This window comes from Stegodyphus dumicola, chromosome 11 (assembly GCF_044657685.1).
Source record: "Stegodyphus dumicola isolate Sdum_Otavi_A_Nest chromosome 11, ASM4465768v1".
Lineage (NCBI taxonomy): Eukaryota > Metazoa > Arthropoda > Arachnida > Araneae > Eresidae > Stegodyphus > Stegodyphus dumicola.
Window position 1 is genome coordinate 78,245,100 of NC_140778.1, and position 21,260 is coordinate 78,266,359.

Below are 21,260 nucleotides of genomic sequence, written 5' to 3' on the forward strand. Positions count from 1 at the left end.
ATTTCCATTGTGCCGAAAACAAAGTGCGCAACTATCGATGGCATATTACGGAAGGAGATTTTCATATCAATCACGTCTATCCAGACGGAACGGAGAAAGAGGAGAGGATTCAGGAGGAAGCAGACAATCCTCTGCAAGCTTTTGATAAGGCCTACGATCAGTTAGAGAAGGATCCGTCCCCAAAAGCGTACGATAACCTCATGCAGAAATGGGATAATCTGTCCTGTTTCCAAGTGATGGAACATCCGGATGAGCATACGCCTTTAAACTTGATGGGCTCTTCTACTTCGTCAACTTCCTCCAGTAACTCGAGGAAGACGGAGGGTTGGGGAGACATACCTGAAAATATTCCCCATTACGATCCAGCAGCCTGTTGGGACGAACCTTCCAAAGAATCTCATGAGACCCCCAAAATATCTTCAGAGGATCCAAAGACAAAATCCACTGAGTGTTGGGACAATGAACGGACGACTCATGCTCTAAAATCCACTAAGACTATGTCCACTGAGTGTTGGGACAATGAACAGACGACTCATGCTCCAAAATCTACTGAGACTATGTCCACTGAATGTTGGGACAATGAACGGACGACCCATGCTCCAAAATCTACTGAGACTATGTCCACTGAGTGTTGGGACGATGAAACCGAAAAGACGACAGAGAATTGGGATGACCGTTCTCAAAAGTATTTGAATTGATATATACATAAACTCAGGAGAAAAAAAAAGAAAAGATTTTTAGAAATAAGTAGAGAAAGGTTCTCCGCTTTCCCTATATTTATGGAAATGGACTGAGGTGAGAGAAAGAGAGACGGATCAGGAGACCAAAAAAAAATGGGTCTTGGAAGGAATGAGTGCAAATGCATTCGATTCCTTCCAAGACCCATTTTTTTGGGTCCCTCTCTCATCCAATCTTGGAAAAGAACTTTGTCCTATTTTTCTAGGTCCATTCAAAAAGAAATGAATCTATCCATAAATTTTCTTAAGAGAAAAAAAAACAAAAAGATCCTTTACCTCTTGACGGTCCAAAGTCGAGAATCTTGGAAAACGTCATCCACTCTCCATCCAGTCAAGCTTCTCTGTAGAAAATCTAGTAGGTGCATCTGCATTCTTGAACACCCGGCAGTTATTATTGGACGCGAAACGTCGAATGCTGAAATAGTTAACAGTGAGTCCATTCTTAAAGAAACGGGGATGTTTTATTCATCCAGTCGAGTGCGGAAAAATTTCTGAGTGCCGGAGAAAAATTTCTCTGAGTGAAAAAAAAAAATACCCCCCTTTTAGTCTGAAAATTGATGTCTTCAATTTTTCGAAAATTGAACACATCAATTTTCAAATTTTCAGACTAAAAAGGGGGGTAATTTATTTTTCAGAAACTTTTCCCAGCCGACTCGATGTGAATAAAACTTTACTGTTTGTTAAGAATGTTATTTAATGGATCGATTTCAACCTATCGAGTTTCGCTTGAGTTCCGGCCGTGCTGTGGGCCTACCTGGATACAAGTTTTCCCCTTTTGGAATAGAATAAAACTTTACTGTTTTTTAAGAATGTTATTTAATGGATCGATTTCAACCTATCGAGTTTCGCTTGAGTTTTAGATGTGAATAAAACTTTACTGTTTTTTAAGAATGTTATTTAATGGATCGATTTCAACCTATCGAGTTTCGCTTGAGTTCCGGCCGTGCTGTGGGCCCACCTGGATACAAGTTTTCCCCTTTTGGAATAGAATTTCCGTCAAGGTAGGCTACTTTTCCTCTTTTTGCATTTTTCATGTCATTTCATTTGTATTACAATATACTGAATACGGGCGTTCGAACTGATTTCTAGGCTATTTCTATACAAATGGAGCTCGATCCAAGAAAGAAATGATGTCTTTTTTTTTATTTTGTGGACTGCCAATTTGTATTGGAATATACTGAAAACGGGTGTTTGAGTCGATTTTCAGTATATTTCAATACAAATAGAGCTCGGTCCAAGAAAGAAATGATGTCTTTTTTTTTTATTTTGTGAACTGCCAATTTGTATTGGAATATACTGAAAACGGGCGTTCACGTCGGTTTTCAGTAAATTACAATACAAGTGGAGCTCGATCCAAGGAAAAAATGATGTCTTTTTTTTATTTTGTGGACAGCCAATTTTGTATTGGAATATACTGAAAACGGGCGTTCACGTCGGTTTTCAGTATATTACAATACAAGTGGAGCTCCATCCAAGAAAAAAATGATGTCTTTTTTTTATTTTGTGGACAGCCAATTTTGTATTGGAATATACTGAAAACGGGCGTTCACGTCGGTTTTCAGTATATTTCAATACAAATGGAGCTCCATCCAAGAAAAAAATGATGTCTTTTTTTATGTTGTGGACTGCCCTATTTTGTATTGGAATATACTGAAAACGGGCGTTCGAGTCGGTTTTCACAATATTCAAATACAAATGGAGCTCTATCCAAGAAAAAAATGATGTCTTTTTTTTATGTTGTGGACTGCCCTATTTTGTATTTGAATATACTGAAAACGGGCGTTCGTGTCGGTTTTCAGTATATTCCAATACAAATGGAGCTCCATCCAAGAAAAAAATGATGTCTTTTTTTATGTTGTGGACTGCCCTATTATGTATTGGAATATACTGAAAACGGGCGTTCACGTCGGTTTTCAGTATATTCCAATACAAATGGAGCTCGATCCAAGAAAAAAATGATGTCTTTTTTTTTATGTTGTGGACTGCCCTATTTTGTATTGGAATATACTGCAAACGGGCGTTCGAGTCGGTTTTCAGTATATTCAAATACAAATGGAGCTCTATCCAAGAAAAAAGTGATGTCTTTTTTTTATGTTGTGGACTGCCCTATTTTGTATTGGAATATACTGAAAACGGGCGTTCGAGTCGGTTTTCAGTATATTCCAATACAAATGGAGCTCCATCCAAGAAAAAAATGATGTCTTTTTTTATGTTGTGGACTGCCCTATTATGTATTGGAATATACTGAAAACGGGCGTTCACGTCGGTTTTCAGTATATTCCAATACAAATGGAGCTCGATCCAAGAAAAAAATGATGTCTTTTTTATGTTGTGGACTGCCCTATTTTGTATTGGAATATACTGAAAACGGGCGTTCGAGTCCGTTTTCAGTATATTCAAGTACAAATGGAGCTCTATCCAAGAAAAAAATGATGTCTTTTTTTTATGTTGTAGACTGCCCTATTTTGTATTGGAATATACTGAAAACGGGCGTTCACGTCGGTTTTCAGTATATTTCAATACAAATGGAGCTCCATCCAAGAAAAAAATGATGTCTTTTTTTATGTTGTGGACTGCCCTATTATGTATTGGAATATACTGAAAACGGGCGTTCACGTCGGTTTTCAGTATATTCCAATACAAATGGAGCTCGATCCAAGAAAAAAATGATGTCTTTTTTTATGTTGTGGACTGCCCTATTTTGTATTGGAATATACTGAAAACGGGCGTTCGAGTCGGTTTTCAGTATATTCAAATACAAATGGAGCTCTATCCAAGAAAAAAAATTTTTTTTTTTTTATGTTGTGGACTGTTCTATTATGTATTGGAATATACTGAAAACGGGCGTTCACGTCGGTTTTCAGTATATTCCAATACAAATGGAGCTCGATCCAAGAAAAAAATGATGTCTTTTTTTTATGTTGTGGACTGCCCTATTTTGTATTGGAATATACTGAAAACGGGCGTTCGAGTCAGTTTTCAGTATATTCAAATACAAATGGAGCTCTATCCAAGAAAAAAATGATGTCTTTTTTTTATGTTGTGGACTGCCCTATTTTGTATTGGAATATACAGAAAACGGGCGTTCGAATCGGTTTTCAGTATGTTCAAATACAAATGGAGCTCTATCCAAGAAAAAAATGATGTCTTTTTTTTTATTTTGTGGACAGCCAATTTTGTATTGGAATATACTGAAAACGGGCGTTCACGTCGGTTTTCAGTATATTACAATATTCAAGAAAAAAATGATGTCTTTTTTTTATGTTGTGGACTGCCCTATTTTGTATTGGAATATACTGAAAACGGGCGTTCGAGTCGATTTTCAGTATATTCAAATACAAATGGAGCTCTATCCAAGAAAAAAATGATGTCTTTTTTTATGTTGTGGACTGCCCTATTTTGTATTGGAATATACTGAAAACGGGCGTTCACGTCGGTTTTCAGTATATTCCAATACAAATGGAGCTCGATCCAAGAAAAAAATGATGTCTTTTTTTTATGTTGTGGACTGCCCTATTTTGTATTGGAATATACTGAAAACGGGCGTTCGAGTCGGTTTTCAGTATATTCCAATACAAATGGAGCTCGATCCAAGAAAAAAATGATGTCTTTTTTTATGTTGTGGACTGCCCTATTTTGTATTGGAATATACTGAAAACGGGCGTTCGAGTCGGTTTTCAGTATATTCAAATACAAATGGAGCTCTATCCAAGAAAAAAATGATGTCTTTTTTTTATGTTGTGGACTGCCCTATTTTGTATTGGAATATACTGAAAACGGGCGTTCGAGTCGGTTTTCAGTATATTCCAATACAAATGGAGCTCCATCCAAGAAAAAAATGATGTCTTTTTTTATGTTGTGGACTGCCCTATTATGTATTGGAATATACTGAAAACGGGCGTTCACGTCGGTTTTCAGTATATTCCAATACAAATGGAGCTCGATCCAAGAAAAAAATGATGTCTTTTTTTTATGTTGTGGACTGCCCTATTTTGTATTGGAATATACTGAAAACGGGCGTTCGAGTCGGTTTTCAGTATATTCAAATACAAATGGAGCTCTATCCAAGAAAAAAATGATGTCTTTTTTTTATGTTGTGGACTGCCCTATTTTGTATTGGAATATACTGAAAACGGGCGTTCGAGTCGGTTTTCAGTATATTCCAATACAAATGGAGCTCCATCCAAGAAAAAAATGATGTCTTTTTTTATGTTGTGGACTGCCCTATTATGTATTGGAATATACTGAAAACGGGCGTTCACGTCGGTTTTCAATATATTCCATTACAAATGGAGCTCGATCCAAGAAAAAAATGATGTCTTTTTTTTATGTTGTGGACTGCCCTATTTTGTATTGGAATATACTGAAAACGGGCGTTCGAGTCGGTTTTCAGTATATTCAAATAGAAATGGAGCTCTATCCAAGAAAAAAATGATGTCTTTTTTTTATGTTGTGGACTGCCCTATTTTGTATTGGAATATACTGAAAACGGGCGTTCACGTCGGTTTTCAGTATATTTCAATACAAATGGAGCTCCATCCAAGAAAAAAATGATGTCTTTTTTTATGTTGTGGACTGCCCTATTATGTATTGGAATATACTGAAAACGGGCGTTCACGTCGGTTTTCAGTATATTCCAATACAAATGGAGCTCGATCCAAGAAAAAAATGATGTCTTTTTTTTATGTTGTGAACTGCCCTATTTTGTATTGGAATATACTGAAAACGGGCGTTCGAGTCGGTTTTCAGTATATTCAAATACAAATGGAGCTCTATCCAAGAAAAAAATGATGTCTTTTTTTTATGTTGTGGACTGCCCTATTTTGTATTGGAATATACTGAAAACGGGCGTTCACGTCGGTTTTCAGTATATTCCAATACAAATGGAGCTCTATCCAAGAAAAAAATGATGTCTTTTTTTATGTTGTGGACTGCCCTATTTTGTATTGGAATATACTGAAAACGGGCGTTCGAGTCGGTTTTCAGTATATTCCAATACAAATGGAGCTCCATCCAAGAAAAAAATGATGTCTTTTTTTATGTTGTGGACTGCCCTATTATGTATTGGAATATACTGAAAACGGGCGTTCACGTCGGTTTTCAATATATTCCATTACAAATGGAGCTCGATCCAAGAAAAAAATGATGTCTTTTTTTTATGTTGTGGATTGCCCTATTTTGTATTGGAATATACTGAAAACGGGCGTTCGAGTCGGTTTTCAGTATATTCAAATACAAATGGAGCTCTATCCAAGAAAAAAATGATGTCTTTTTTTTATGTTGTGGACTGCCCTATTTTGTATTGGAATATACTGAAAACGGGCGTTCACGTCGGTTTTCAGTATATTCAAATACAAATGGAGCTCTATCCAAGAAAAAAATGATGTCTTTTTTTATGTTGTGGACTGCCCTATTTTGTATTGGAATATACTGAAAACGGGCGTTCACGTCGGTTTTCAGTATATTCCAATACAAATGGAGCTCGATCCAAGAAAAAAATGATGTCTTTTTTTATGTTGTGGACTGCCCTATTTTGTATTGGAATATACTGAAAACGGGCGTTCGAGTCGGTTTTCAGTATATTCAAATACAAATGGAGCTCTATCCAAGAAAAAAAATTTTTTTTTTTTTATGTTGTGGACTGTTCTATTATGTATTGGAATATACTGAAAACGGGCGTTCACGTCGGTTTTCAGTATATTCCAATACAAATGGAGCTCGATCCAAGAAAAAAATGATGTCTTTTTTTTATGTTGTGGACTGCCCTATTTTGTATTGGAATATACTGAAAACGGGCGTTCGAGTCAGTTTTCAGTATATTCAAATACAAATGGAGCTCTATCCAAGAAAAAAATGATGTCTTTTTTTTATGTTGTGGACTGCCCTATTTTGTATTGGAATATACAGAAAACGGGCGTTCGAATCGGTTTTCAGTATGTTCAAATACAAATGGAGCTCTATCCAAGAAAAAAATGATGTCTTTTTTTTTATTTTGTGGACAGCCAATTTTGTATTGGAATATACTGAAAACGGGCGTTCACGTCGGTTTTCAGTATATTACAATATTCAAGAAAAAAATGATGTCTTTTTTTTATGTTGTGGACTGCCCTATTTTGTATTGGAATATACTGAAAACGGGCGTTCGAGTCGATTTTCAGTATATTCAAATACAAATGGAGCTCTATCCAAGAAAAAAATGATGTCTTTTTTTATGTTGTGGACTGCCCTATTTTGTATTGGAATATACTGAAAACGGGCGTTCACGTCGGTTTTCAGTATATTCCAATACAAATGGAGCTCGATCCAAGAAAAAAATGATGTCTTTTTTTTATGTTGTGGACTGCCCTATTTTGTATTGGAATATACTGAAAACGGGCGTTCGAGTCGGTTTTCAGTATATTCCAATACAAATGGAGCTCGATCCAAGAAAAAAATGATGTCTTTTTTTATGTTGTGGACTGCCCTATTTTGTATTGGAATATACTGAAAACGGGCGTTCGAGTCGGTTTTCAGTATATTCAAATACAAATGGAGCTCTATCCAAGAAAAAAATGATGTCTTTTTTTTATGTTGTGGACTGCCCTATTTTGTATTGGAATATACTGAAAACGGGCGTTCGAGTCGGTTTTCAGTATATTCCAATACAAATGGAGCTCCATCCAAGAAAAAAATGATGTCTTTTTTTATGTTGTGGACTGCCCTATTATGTATTGGAATATACTGAAAACGGGCGTTCACGTCGGTTTTCAGTATATTCCAATACAAATGGAGCTCGATCCAAGAAAAAAATGATGTCTTTTTTTTATGTTGTGGACTGCCCTATTTTGTATTGGAATATACTGAAAACGGGCGTTCGAGTCGGTTTTCAGTATATTCAAATACAAATGGAGCTCTATCCAAGAAAAAAATGATGTCTTTTTTTTATGTTGTGGACTGCCCTATTTTGTATTGGAATATACTGAAAACGGGCGTTCGAGTCGGTTTTCAGTATATTCCAATACAAATGGAGCTCCATCCAAGAAAAAAATGATGTCTTTTTTTATGTTGTGGACTGCCCTATTATGTATTGGAATATACTGAAAACGGGCGTTCACGTCGGTTTTCAATATATTCCATTACAAATGGAGCTCGATCCAAGAAAAAAATGATGTCTTTTTTTTATGTTGTGGACTGCCCTATTTTGTATTGGAATATACTGAAAACGGGCGTTCGAGTCGGTTTTCAGTATATTCAAATAGAAATGGAGCTCTATCCAAGAAAAAAATGATGTCTTTTTTTTATGTTGTGGACTGCCCTATTTTGTATTGGAATATACTGAAAACGGGCGTTCACGTCGGTTTTCAGTATATTTCAATACAAATGGAGCTCCATCCAAGAAAAAAATGATGTCTTTTTTTATGTTGTGGACTGCCCTATTATGTATTGGAATATACTGAAAACGGGCGTTCACGTCGGTTTTCAGTATATTCCAATACAAATGGAGCTCGATCCAAGAAAAAAATGATGTCTTTTTTTTATGTTGTGAACTGCCCTATTTTGTATTGGAATATACTGAAAACGGGCGTTCGAGTCGGTTTTCAGTATATTCAAATACAAATGGAGCTCTATCCAAGAAAAAAATGATGTCTTTTTTTTATGTTGTGGACTGCCCTATTTTGTATTGGAATATACTGAAAACGGGCGTTCACGTCGGTTTTCAGTATATTCCAATACAAATGGAGCTCTATCCAAGAAAAAAATGATGTCTTTTTTTATGTTGTGGACTGCCCTATTTTGTATTGGAATATACTGAAAACGGGCGTTCGAGTCGGTTTTCAGTATATTCCAATACAAATGGAGCTCCATCCAAGAAAAAAATGATGTCTTTTTTTATGTTGTGGACTGCCCTATTATGTATTGGAATATACTGAAAACGGGCGTTCACGTCGGTTTTCAATATATTCCATTACAAATGGAGCTCGATCCAAGAAAAAAATGATGTCTTTTTTTTATGTTGTGGATTGCCCTATTTTGTATTGGAATATACTGAAAACGGGCGTTCGAGTCGGTTTTCAGTATATTCAAATACAAATGGAGCTCTATCCAAGAAAAAAATGATGTCTTTTTTTTATGTTGTGGACTGCCCTATTTTGTATTGGAATATACTGAAAACGGGCGTTCACGTCGGTTTTCAGTATATTCAAATACAAATGGAGCTCTATCCAAGAAAAAAATGATGTCTTTTTTTTATGTTGTGGACTGCCCTATTTTGTATTGGAATATACTGAAAACGGGCGTTCGAGTCGGTTTTCAGTATATTCCAATACAAATGGAGCTCCATCCAAGAAAAAAATGATGTCTTTTTTTATGTTGTGGACTGCCCTATTATGTATTGGAATATACTGAAAACGGGCGTTCACGTCGGTTTTCAATATATTCCATTACAAATGGAGCTCGATCCAAGAAAAAAATGATGTCTTTTTTTTATGTTGTGGACTGCCCTATTTTGTATTGGAATATACTGAAAACGGGCGTTCGAGTCGGTTTTCAGTATATTCAAATACAAATGGAGCTCTATCCAAGAAAAAAATGATGTCTTTTTTTTATGTTGTGGACTGCCCTATTTTGTATTGGAATATACTGAAAACGGGCGTTCACGTCGGTTTTCAGTATATTTCAATACAAATGGAGCTCCATCCAAGAAAAAAATGATGTCTTTTTTTATGTTGTGGACTGCCCTATTATGTATTGGAATATACTGAAAACGGGCGTTCACGTCGGTTTTCAGTATATTCCAATACAAATGGAGCTCGATCCAAGAAAAAAATGATGTCTTTTTTTTATGTTGTGAACTGCCCTATTTTGTATTGGAATATACTGAAAACGGGCGTTCGAGTCGGTTTTCAGTATATTCAAATACAAATGGAGCTCTATCCAAGAAAAAAATGATGTCTTTTTTTTATGTTGTGGACTGCCCTATTTTGTATTGGAATATACTGAAAACGGGCGTTCACGTCGGTTTTCAGTATATTCAAATACAAATGGAGCTCTATCCAAGAAAAAAATGATGTCTTTTTTTTATGTTGTGGACTGCCCTATTTTGTATTGGAATATACTGAAAACGGGCGTTCGAGTCGGTTTTCAGTATATTCCAATACAAATGGAGCTCCATCCAAGAAAAAAATGATGTCTTTTTTTATGTTGTGGACTGCCCTATTATGTATTGGAATATACTGAAAACGGGCGTTCACGTCGGTTTTCAATATATTCCATTACAAATGGAGCTCGATCCAAGAAAAAAATGATGTCTTTTTTTTATGTTGTGGACTGCCCTATTTTGTATTGGAATATACTGAAAACGGGCGTTCGAGTCGGTTTTCAGTATATTCAAATACAAATGGAGCTCTATCCAAGAAAAAAATGATGTCTTTTTTTTATGTTGTGGACTGCCCTATTTTGTATTGGAATATACTGAAAACGGGCGTTCACGTCGGTTTTCAGTATATTTCAATACAAATGGAGCTCCATCCAAGAAAAAAATGATGTCTTTTTTTATGTTGTGGACTGCCCTATTATGTATTGGAATATACTGAAAACGGGCGTTCACGTCGGTTTTCAGTATATTCCAATACAAATGGAGCTCGATCCAAGAAAAAAATGATGTCTTTTTTTTATGTTGTGAACTGCCCTATTTTGTATTGGAATATACTGAAAACGGGCGTTCGAGTCGGTTTTCAGTATATTCAAATACAAATGGAGCTCTATCCAAGAAAAAAATGATGTCTTTTTTTTATGTTGTGGACTGCCCTATTTTGTATTGGAATATACTGAAAACGGGCGTTCACGTCGGTTTTCAGTATATTCAAATACAAATGGAGCTCTATCCAAGAAAAAAATGATGTCTTTTTTTATGTTGTGGACTGCCCTATTTTGTATTGGAATATACTGAAAACGGGCGTTCGAGTCGGTTTTCAGTATATTCCAATACAAATGGAGCTCCATCCAAGAAAAAAATGATGTCTTTTTTTATGTTGTGGACTGCCCTATTATGTATTGGAAGATACTGAAAACGGGCGTTCACGTCGGTTTTCAATATATTCCATTACAAATGGAGCTCGATCCAAGAAAAAAATGATGTCTTTTTTTTATGTTGTGGACTGCCCTATTTTGTATTGGAATATACTGAAAACGGGCGTTCGAGTCGGTTTTCAGTATATTCAAATACAAATGGAGCTCTATCCAAGAAAAAAATGATGTCTTTTTTTTATGTTGTGGACTGCCCTATTTTGTATTGGAATATACTGAAAACGGGCGTTCACGTCGGTTTTCAGTATATTCAAATACAAATGGAGCTCTATCCAAGAAAAAAATGATGTCTTTTTTTTATGTTGTGGACTGCCCTATTTTGTATTGGAATATACTGAAAACGGGCGTTCGAGTCGGTTTTCAGTATATTCCAATACAAATGGAGCTCCATCCAAGAAAAAAATGATGTCTTTTTTTATGTTGTGGACTGCCCTATTATGTATTGGAATATACTGAAAACGGGCGTTCACGTCGGTTTTCAATATATTCCATTACAAATGGAGCTCGATCCAAGAAAAAAATGATGTCTTTTTTTTATGTTGTGGACTGCCCTATTTTGTATTGGAATATACTGAAAACGGGCGTTCGAGTCGGTTTTCAGTATATTCAAATACAAATGGAGCTCTATCCAAGAAAAAAATGATGTCTTTTTTTTATGTTGTGGACTGCCCTATTTTGTATTGGAATATACTGAAAACGGGCGTTCACGTCGGTTTTCAGTATATTTCAATACAAATGGAGCTCCATCCAAGAAAAAAATGATGTCTTTTTTTATGTTGTGGACTGCCCTATTATGTATTGGAATATACTGAAAACGGGCGTTCACGTCGGTTTTCAGTATATTCCAATACAAATGGAGCTCGATCCAAGAAAAAAATGATGTCTTTTTTTTATGTTGTGAACTGCCCTATTTTGTATTGGAATATACTGAAAACGGGCGTTCGAGTCGGTTTTCAGTATATTCAAATACAAATGGAGCTCTATCCAAGAAAAAAATGATGTCTTTTTTTTATGTTGTGGACTGCCCTATTTTGTATTGGAATATACTGAAAACGGGCGTTCGAGTCGGTTTTCAGTATATTCAAATACAAATGGAGCTCTATCCAAGAAAAAAATGATGTCTTTTTTTTATGTTGTGGACTGCCCTATTTTGTATTGGAATATACTGAAAACGGGCGTTCGAGTCGGTTTTCAGTATATTCCAATACAAATGGAGCTCCATCCAAGAAAAAAATGATGTCTTTTTTTATGTTGTGGACTGCCCTATTATGTATTGGAATATACTGAAAACGGGCGTTCACGTCGGTTTTCAATATATTCCATTACAAATGGAGCTCGATCCAAGAAAAAAATGATGTCTTTTTTTTATGTTGTGGACTGCCCTATTTTGTATTGGAATATACTGAAAACGGGCGTTCGAGTCGGTTTTCAGTATATTCAAATACAAATGGAGCTCTATCCAAGAAAAAAATGATGTCTTTTTTTTATGTTGTGGACTGCCCTATTTTGTATTGGAATATACTGAAAACGGGCGTTCACGTCGGTTTTCAGTATATTTCAATACAAATGGAGCTCCATCCAAGAAAAAAATGATGTCTTTTTTTATGTTGTGGACTGCCCTATTATGTATTGGAATATACTGAAAACGGGCGTTCACGTCGGTTTTCAGTATATTCCAATACAAATGGAGCTCGATCCAAGAAAAAAATGATGTCTTTTTTTTATGTTGTGAACTGCCCTATTTTGTATTGGAATATACTGAAAACGGGCGTTCGAGTCGGTTTTCAGTATATTCAAATACAAATGGAGCTCTATCCAAGAAAAAAATGATGTCTTTTTTTTATGTTGTGGACTGCCCTATTTTGTATTGGAATATACTGAAAACGGGCGTTCACGTCGGTTTTCAGTATATTCAAATACAAATGGAGCTCTATCCAAGAAAAAAATGATGTCTTTTTTTATGTTGTGGACTGCCCTATTTTGTATTGGAATATACTGAAAACGGGCGTTCGAGTCGGTTTTCAGTATATTCCAATACAAATGGAGCTCCATCCAAGAAAAAAATGATGTCTTTTTTTATGTTGTGGACTGCCCTATTATGTATTGGAATATACTGAAAACGGGCGTTCACGTCGGTTTTCAATATATTCCATTACAAATGGAGCTCGATCCAAGAAAAAAATGATGTCTTTTTTTTATGTTGTGGACTGCCCTATTTTGTATTGGAATATACTGAAAACGGGCGTTCGAGTCGGTTTTCAGTATATTCAAATACAAATGGAGCTCTATCCAAGAAAAAAATGATGTCTTTTTTTTATGTTGTGGACTGCCCTATTTTGTATTGGAATATACTGAAAACGGGCGTTCACGTCGGTTTTCAGTATATTCAAATACAAATGGAGCTCTATCCAAGAAAAAAATGATGTCTTTTTTTTATGTTGTGGACTGCCCTATTTTGTATTGGAATATACTGAAAACGGGCGTTCGAGTCGGTTTTCAGTATATTCCAATACAAATGGAGCTCCATCCAAGAAAAAAATGATGTCTTTTTTTATGTTGTGGACTGCCCTATTATGTATTGGAATATACTGAAAACGGGCGTTCACGTCGGTTTTCAATATATTCCATTACAAATGGAGCTCGATCCAAGAAAAAAATGATGTCTTTTTTTTATGTTGTGGACTGCCCTATTTTGTATTGGAATATACTGAAAACGGGCGTTCGAGTCGGTTTTCAGTATATTCAAATACAAATGGAGCTCTATCCAAGAAAAAAATGATGTCTTTTTTTTATGTTGTGGACTGCCCTATTTTGTATTGGAATATACTGAAAACGGGCGTTCACGTCGGTTTTCAGTATATTTCAATACAAATGGAGCTCCATCCAAGAAAAAAATGATGTCTTTTTTTATGTTGTGGACTGCCCTATTATGTATTGGAATATACTGAAAACGGGCGTTCGAGTCGGTTTTCAGTATATTCAAATACAAATGGAGCTCGATCCAAGAAAAAAATGATGTCTTTTTTTTATGTTGTGGACTGCCCTATTTTGTATTGGAATATACTGAAAACGGGCGTTCACGTCGGTTTTCAGTATATTCAAATACAAATGGAGCTCTATCCAAGAAAAAAATGATGTCTTTTTTTATGTTGTGGACTGCCCTATTTTGTATTGGAATATACTGAAAACGGGCGTTCGAGTCGGTTTTCAGTATATTCAAATACAAATGGAGCTCTATCCAAGAAAAAAATGATGTCTTTTTTTTTATTTTGTGGAAAGCCAATTTTGTATTGGAATATACTGAAAACGGGCGTTCACGTCGGTTTTCAGTATATTACAATACAAGTGGAGCTCGATCCAAGAAAAAAATGATGTCTTTTTTTTATTTTGTGGACTGCCAATTTTGTATTGGAATATACTGAAAACGGGCGTTCACGTCGGTTTTCAGTATATTTCAATACAAGTGGAGCTCGATCCAAGAAAAAAATGATGTCTTTTTTTTATGTTGTGGACTGCCCTATTTTGTATTAGAATATACTGAAAACGGGCGTTCACGTCGGTTTTCAGTATATTCTAATACAAGTGAAGCTCCATCCAAGAAAAAAATGATGTCTTTTTTTTATGTTGTGGACTGCCCTATTTTGTATTGGAATATACTGAAAACGGGCGTTCGAGTCCTTTTTCCGACTATTTCTTTACACATTCCACTATATTAAAAGGACTTTATGGTTGAGTCCAAACAGAGTCGTCCCCGGACAATTTTATACCGAATTTGTATAGAGATATACTTAAAATGGGCTTGGAGGGGAGGGCGCTTTCTAGTATATTCCTATATACATTCGGTTGCATTCAGAAACAAAAAGAATGTCTTTTTGATGGACAAAAAACTTTTTGTTAATTTTTATCATGTCTTCTAGACATGATAAAAATTAACTTATCCCCCTTTTGTCTGGGTATGTTGTCTCACCGTTTCTAAAAATAGACCAGAACCCAGTCTTTTCTTGGAATTCTATTCTTTAAAAGGATGCTAGTCGTTCGTAGGCAAGAGAGTCAAGATATCTTTGGCATTCCAGTACAGGAATCCTAGATCCACATACGCGTGCAAGTAATAGTCATCGTTATATTCCAGTTTGAGCAGCATGGCTTTTGTATTTTTTTTTCCGTTCTCAAGGCGAAACACTCGTCTGATATGAACAAGAGCTCGCTGGCGATCCGTTTATATAGACTCCTCAGAGAGAGAGAGGGAGAGGGGAGGAGGAGGAACAAGGTTGATGAATTCTAAAATAAAAAAAATGATAACGAAATGAGATCGGCTGGCAAAATATTTTCAGAGCTCAGAAAAAAATCTGAGATGTAAAAAAAAAAAAAAAAAACTTTTTGTTAATTTTTATCATGTCTTCTAGACATGATAAAAATTAACTCACCCCCCTTTTGTCTGGGTATGTTGTCTCACCGTTTCTAAAAATAGACCAGAACCCAGTCTTTTCTTGGATTCTATTCTTTAAAAGGATGAGTCATGGTCTATTTTTAGAAAGTGGGAGACAACATTCCCAGACAAAAAGGGGGGTGAGTTAATTTTTATCATGTCTAGAAGACATGATAAAAATTAACAAAAAGTTTTTTTTTTTTTTTTTTTTTTTTTTTTTTTTTTTTTTTTTAAGGTTAAAAATTTTTTTGAGAGAAATATTTTTCCCAACGCCTTATCTTTTTTACTCCTACCTACTTCCATTCCCCCCTCTCACTCTTTCTCTATATAAACGATTGCAGAAGGAATCGCGGCTCATTTTCTTGAGCAGATAGGTCGAAAACAGATGGCTACGGGAGACTTAATCATGAGGTGTGAAGACGATAATGAACCCTGTTTGGACTTGCAACCTTCTTCGCCTTTATATGAATGTGTTTCTTCGGAGAATGAGTATATAACGTCGTGGTCTGATATATCGCCAACTCCTTCTCCTCCACCTGTCCGCCGTAGGATCAAAAAGAAGAAACCTAATCCAATTCGTGATACTCCTTCTCTGAATTTCAATCCGCCGTTATCACCCATTTCGTCTCCTTCCTCTCATTATTCAGAAATAATGGACCAATCCTCTCCACCACACATGCGTTCTACAATCGAAGAAGATCTTCCCTCGTCATCTCATTCTACTTCTTCTACTAAAAAAAAGAAATATCGAACTGAAATTCATCCGAGTGTCATAGGTGTGCTGGCCATCACGTCTGATGGATACACTCTGACAAACAGTGTCCGGTTTGCCTCTAGAGACATGAAAACGTATCGACCGCATACCAAATGGATTCAGCAATTGAATGAGGATCTGCGAAAACTTCATATTCAAAGACTGTATGTCGCGAATGAACATTGTCGGAAAAAAATTTATCAATTGCTCCGTGTTGAATCTGTATGGACAGTAAGCTATAAACCTTCTCGTCGTCCACAGCAATGTGAGTACTGTGGAACGAAATATTGTCATCGATTTATGGCTATGATCGCCCTGCAACAAATAGTGAAATATGGTGTCAATAAATATATTCATTGAAGAACCAAATGAAGTGTCTTTTTTTATAGATGATGATTAGTATTTTGTCCAACATCCTCTGTGTTCTATGACAGATGCAATTCGTCGATTAATGTTTCAAAATAAGTTTCTTCCAAACTATAAAAAGCATCGCGGACCAAGTCCCATAATTCCAATCGGTTTCGAGCTACCCGATTCGCTAATCGACGTTCTAATTCCGCCCAAACATTTTCGACGGGATTCAAATCAGCTCCTTTAGGAGGCCAGTCTTCGACCATAGGAATTTCATGTTCTCGAATCCATTGTGTGACGCGTAAACTCGTATGGATCGGAGAGAGATCGTGCATGAACAAGAGACGGTGTTCGGTGATCAAAGGGTTTAAAGAAACATCGGGAGGTTGACTATGATCGAGAAGCACCGGCTCTAAAATATTAGAGAGGTAATAGTCGGCATTTAAATGCTGGATCCCGATTCGACGGATTTGGTTGGGAAATTTGCCGCTGATGCACATCCAGACACTGAGATTAAAACGACCGGAACGTTGACGGCCTTCTAACGCAGAAGAAAAATAACGTTCGTCTTGATAACGCAGGACCTGTCGAGGCCGCCATACGCGAATAGGACCGTACCCGATCGAACTGAATACTTTCTCGTCGGAAAATATAATCCGGGACCAATCGTCGACCGTCCATTCCGCACGTTGAGAAGCAAAGTCGTAGCGTCGTTGACGATGAATCTCCCGCAAATAATCTTTTCGGACGGGGATTCGCGACACTAATCCTTTTTCTTTTAATCGTCGACGAACCGTTTGAGCGGTGCAAGGCACTTGTAATCGACGACCAATATCCGTCGCGGGTAAAAAGAGATCACCCGTCGACATTTCAAAAATACGTTGATCCATTTCTTGGGTCGTGGCTCGAGGTCGGCCGGATTTGTGTTTGGTTTGATAGTTCTCCTCATTTTCCGAGGAGCGGGAGATCCAATATTGAACTGTGGAAGGAGCGACATTCAAGTGTCGACCAATTTGACGAACCGTTTGCCCTCGTTCATAATACGAACGACGAATTTCCCGTCTTATTTCAATAGGTGTATACGGCATGATAAGAATAAGAATAATACAAGTAGGATCTTGGTTACCATGTTCCTTGATTTCATTTCAACGTGTCACGGTCCCGATAAAATCGTAGCAGGTGTCAATGGTCAATTGCAGTGCACGGAATGTGATCAAATTCAAGATGCGTATGCTTTTATTTTACAAGCGTCCTTTCCTGATGACAGTGATCCGTTCTTATCAGCTCGTCTAGCTCGAGAATATGCGAATTGGACGGGAGATTTGAACGTACCCTGCACATTTCCTCTCATAGGGATTCCTGGTATTTTACCGATCCGTAATGTTTCCGTCACGTTACGTATTTTATTAAACGGGATTCGATTATTACAATGCGTGAATGCCCCTTTTCGATCCCAGGCCGAACCTTTTGAATCGTATGAATCGCTCGAACGGTTCATGATCGAATACATGGACGAATACGCCCAGCATATTGAAAAAATCGCCAATGAAGAGAATCACTCCCAAGTCGATAAAGCGGCTCTGCACGCTCTTTTCACCAACATGAAATCGCTCATGGAAAATGTCCATCAAGACGAGGACCAACCTTTCAATTTCTTAAGTTATTATCACAAAGTCCTAGCTCCCTACGTAAAAATATGTGATGGCGACGATGCTTCGTTCCTTCTACCTCCTACTTCCAAGGATGTTGAAAAGGATCCCGCTTATCAATTATGTTTGGAAATGAAAGCCTTGAATCAAATTCGGGCTCGTTATTCTCCTTACACGACCCTATTTGATCTTGTGCACGTCATGATTTATTGCAATTTATGCCGGAACGAACTCAACGTGGTGGCGAATTTCGTGTTTGAGTTTGGAGTTCGCATTTGTCGTCGCCCCTTCTTCTTCAAAGAATCGTTCTTGACCCAGCAATTGCGAAAACTGGTAACTTCTCAAATTACGTACCATCGGAATACAGAATTCTACTACCTCCTTCGAGAGATTCAACAAGGCGGCACTTTCGATGCCTTATCACTAGAATTTATTGAAAAAATGAGTCGAATCGAAACCTTTTTAGCGAAAGTGTTTCTAGGAAAAGCGGATGATCGAATAAAGCAGTTTGCGTTCAAACAAAATTTCCCCTACGTTCTGTTTGTTCCGAAGGAAGACGAAGAGACGACGAAAAAAGCCACCCAAATTGATGAGTACCTCGGATATCTTTTCAGGACCGGGTTTATTATTTCCAAGCTCAAAGGTAAAGGATTAGTGAAAGGTTCGATCGCGACGGGTAAGAAATTTTACCGTCTTGTACAGAAAGTGGCCTTGAAAATACGCGAATTTGAAAAATCCGACGAAGAAATTTTCTGGACGATGGAAATGGTGAAACTTTTCTTATGTTCCGACGGGTATATGGAAAAAGAATTGAGAATGTTACTCAATGTAGCGACGAAGGAATCTCAAGTTCCCTCTCGTCAAGAAATATGTCAAGGAGGAGGAAGAAGAAACGAAGATGGCGAAGAGATGGATATGTCATAATCAAGTAAATCATTGGGAAAAATGGCAGACGCAGAGGAAGAAATCTGTGGAATTTGCCTGAAGGCCTTCAAAGAAACGAAACGCCATAAAGTCTACAATCTCGATTGTGAGCATTCCTTTCATATTAAATGTATAAAGAAATGGATTCGAGAGTATGGTAAAAAGAAATGCCCGACCTGTCGGACTCGTATCAGCCAGGATGATATGCTCTATTTTACCAGCGGAACATTGCAAATGGAACATTTAAGAATAGATTCGGATGAAGAGGAAGAGGAGGAAGAACCAGAGGTGGAAGAACCGCCAAGGCAACGACGAAGACGAAGACCCGAAGAAGAATTAATCGATCTGGGAGGCCATGGTCTCATTTTTTCAGGGCCTAGTACCAGTCAGACGAGACCCAGAAGACAGAGAAGAGAAGATTTAGTGGGAGATTATGCTTATATGGATACACCTAGACAAAGTTCACCTACCTCAGATGATGAAGAACGGGAAGTCAACCCTTATTTTGGTCGACCGAATGCATTTTGGAGAGAAATGAGACGACAAAGACGAAGTAGAAGGACTTAGATGATTCTTAAAATAAAAATAAATACAGTACGCAAAAATGGAAAAGTAAGACTCACGACTGGTGTATAATATTTTGTTATCAACAGATCCATCTCCTATACATTGTTATATCAACAGATCTATTTCCAAATGGAAAAGTAAAACCGACCGACTGTTGAAAAATATTTCTCAAAAAAAAAAAAAAAAAAAAAAAACTTTTTGTTAATTTTTATCATGTCTTTAGGCATGATAAAAATTAACTGTACCTTCTTTTTTATTTTGAATGATGTCACCTTTTCTAAAAATAGATTTCTAAGAATGAATCATGCTTTTCTTGGAAATTTATACTTAGAAACATGTCTAGACAACATGTTGACATCATTCCAAACAAAAAGGAGGGTAGAGTTAATTTTTATCATGTCTAAGACATGATAAAAATTAACAAAAAGTTTTTTTTTTTTTTTTTTTTTTTTTAATATCACATTAGATTTTTTTGAGAAATATTTTCCACCAGTCGGTCGGTTTTACTTTCTTTTTTTGGAGATGTTGATAACGATATATAAGTTTCACTCACTGGGTTCTGATTCATTCGTTTTCGCCTTTGCTTTCACGAGATATCGAGACCGCTTCAGCATTTCGAAGGAAGCTCCTTTGATGTTATACTGTTTCTTCAATCGTCGCTTTAGATTAAATAAATACTGGTAATGAGTTTTTCCAAATAGTTTGGATGGAGGAGCATTGAAAAGAAACTGGAATAACTTTATCTGATTTGGATCCTTATAGACTTCTAAAGATTTAGACGCAAACGCTTTTCGTTTTTCTGGATCATCGTTTAGATAGCCCAAGATGTGAATCATCCTCAATTCCGTTTCTAAAAGTAATAAGACTATCAGCGACAGTTCATCTGTTTCATAATTGGAGAGACAGTGATTACGGATTTGATTCATCTGCTCTGCTGTAAAAAGTTGGTGTTTTCGACGACGAGGTTTCTTGACCACCACCTCATCTGCAGAAGGTAAGAACCATTTTCGTCGAATAGCATTTAAAGCATTTGAAGTATATTTCGCGGAACGTTGTTTTTGATCGATAAGATATTGGTGATATTCTTGAAGTGTTTCGGTATGATTTAGATCTTTATGCATTTGTAAACACCAAGTTTCATATTGATTTTCATAAATAGAGTAGACTAATTTACTAGTTTTTGAGGGAGACATGATGCTTCTTTTATTTTTGGTATAATGAAGAACTCTTACTTATTTATAATTTTTAATAGGTTTTTGAATCAAAAAAAATATTTATAATAAGAAGAAGAAACAGTAGAAACAAAATGGCCGAATGTTGTCCAATTTGCTTAGACGAACTCATTGGCGAAGATGTAGAAACCATTTCTACTTTAACGTGTCAACATCAGTTCCACACGAAATGTATTGACATTTGGAGAGAAAAAGCATTGACGTGTCCTGTCTGCCGAGAACCGTTTGAAGATGTCCTGCAGAAATTAACTTCTATGTTTCTCCCTTTGCGACGTTCTTTTTTATATGATGTAATTTACGATTATGAAAACCGCATCAGGTTTTCAGACGATGAGGCTGATTTAGATGATTTACTCATGTATGAATTATTGGGACCTTGGGAAACTTCTGATGAGGAAGAGGAGGAGGAAACAGAATCAATCGAACCTGAGGAAGAAAACCAGAGTTAGGAAACTAATTGAGACTGGAAAAAGGAATCGAGACCATAGATGGGTTTGAGTAAATTAGCCGATGACGGATGTAAGGATCGGACTCGAACCGATGGAATGGATTGGG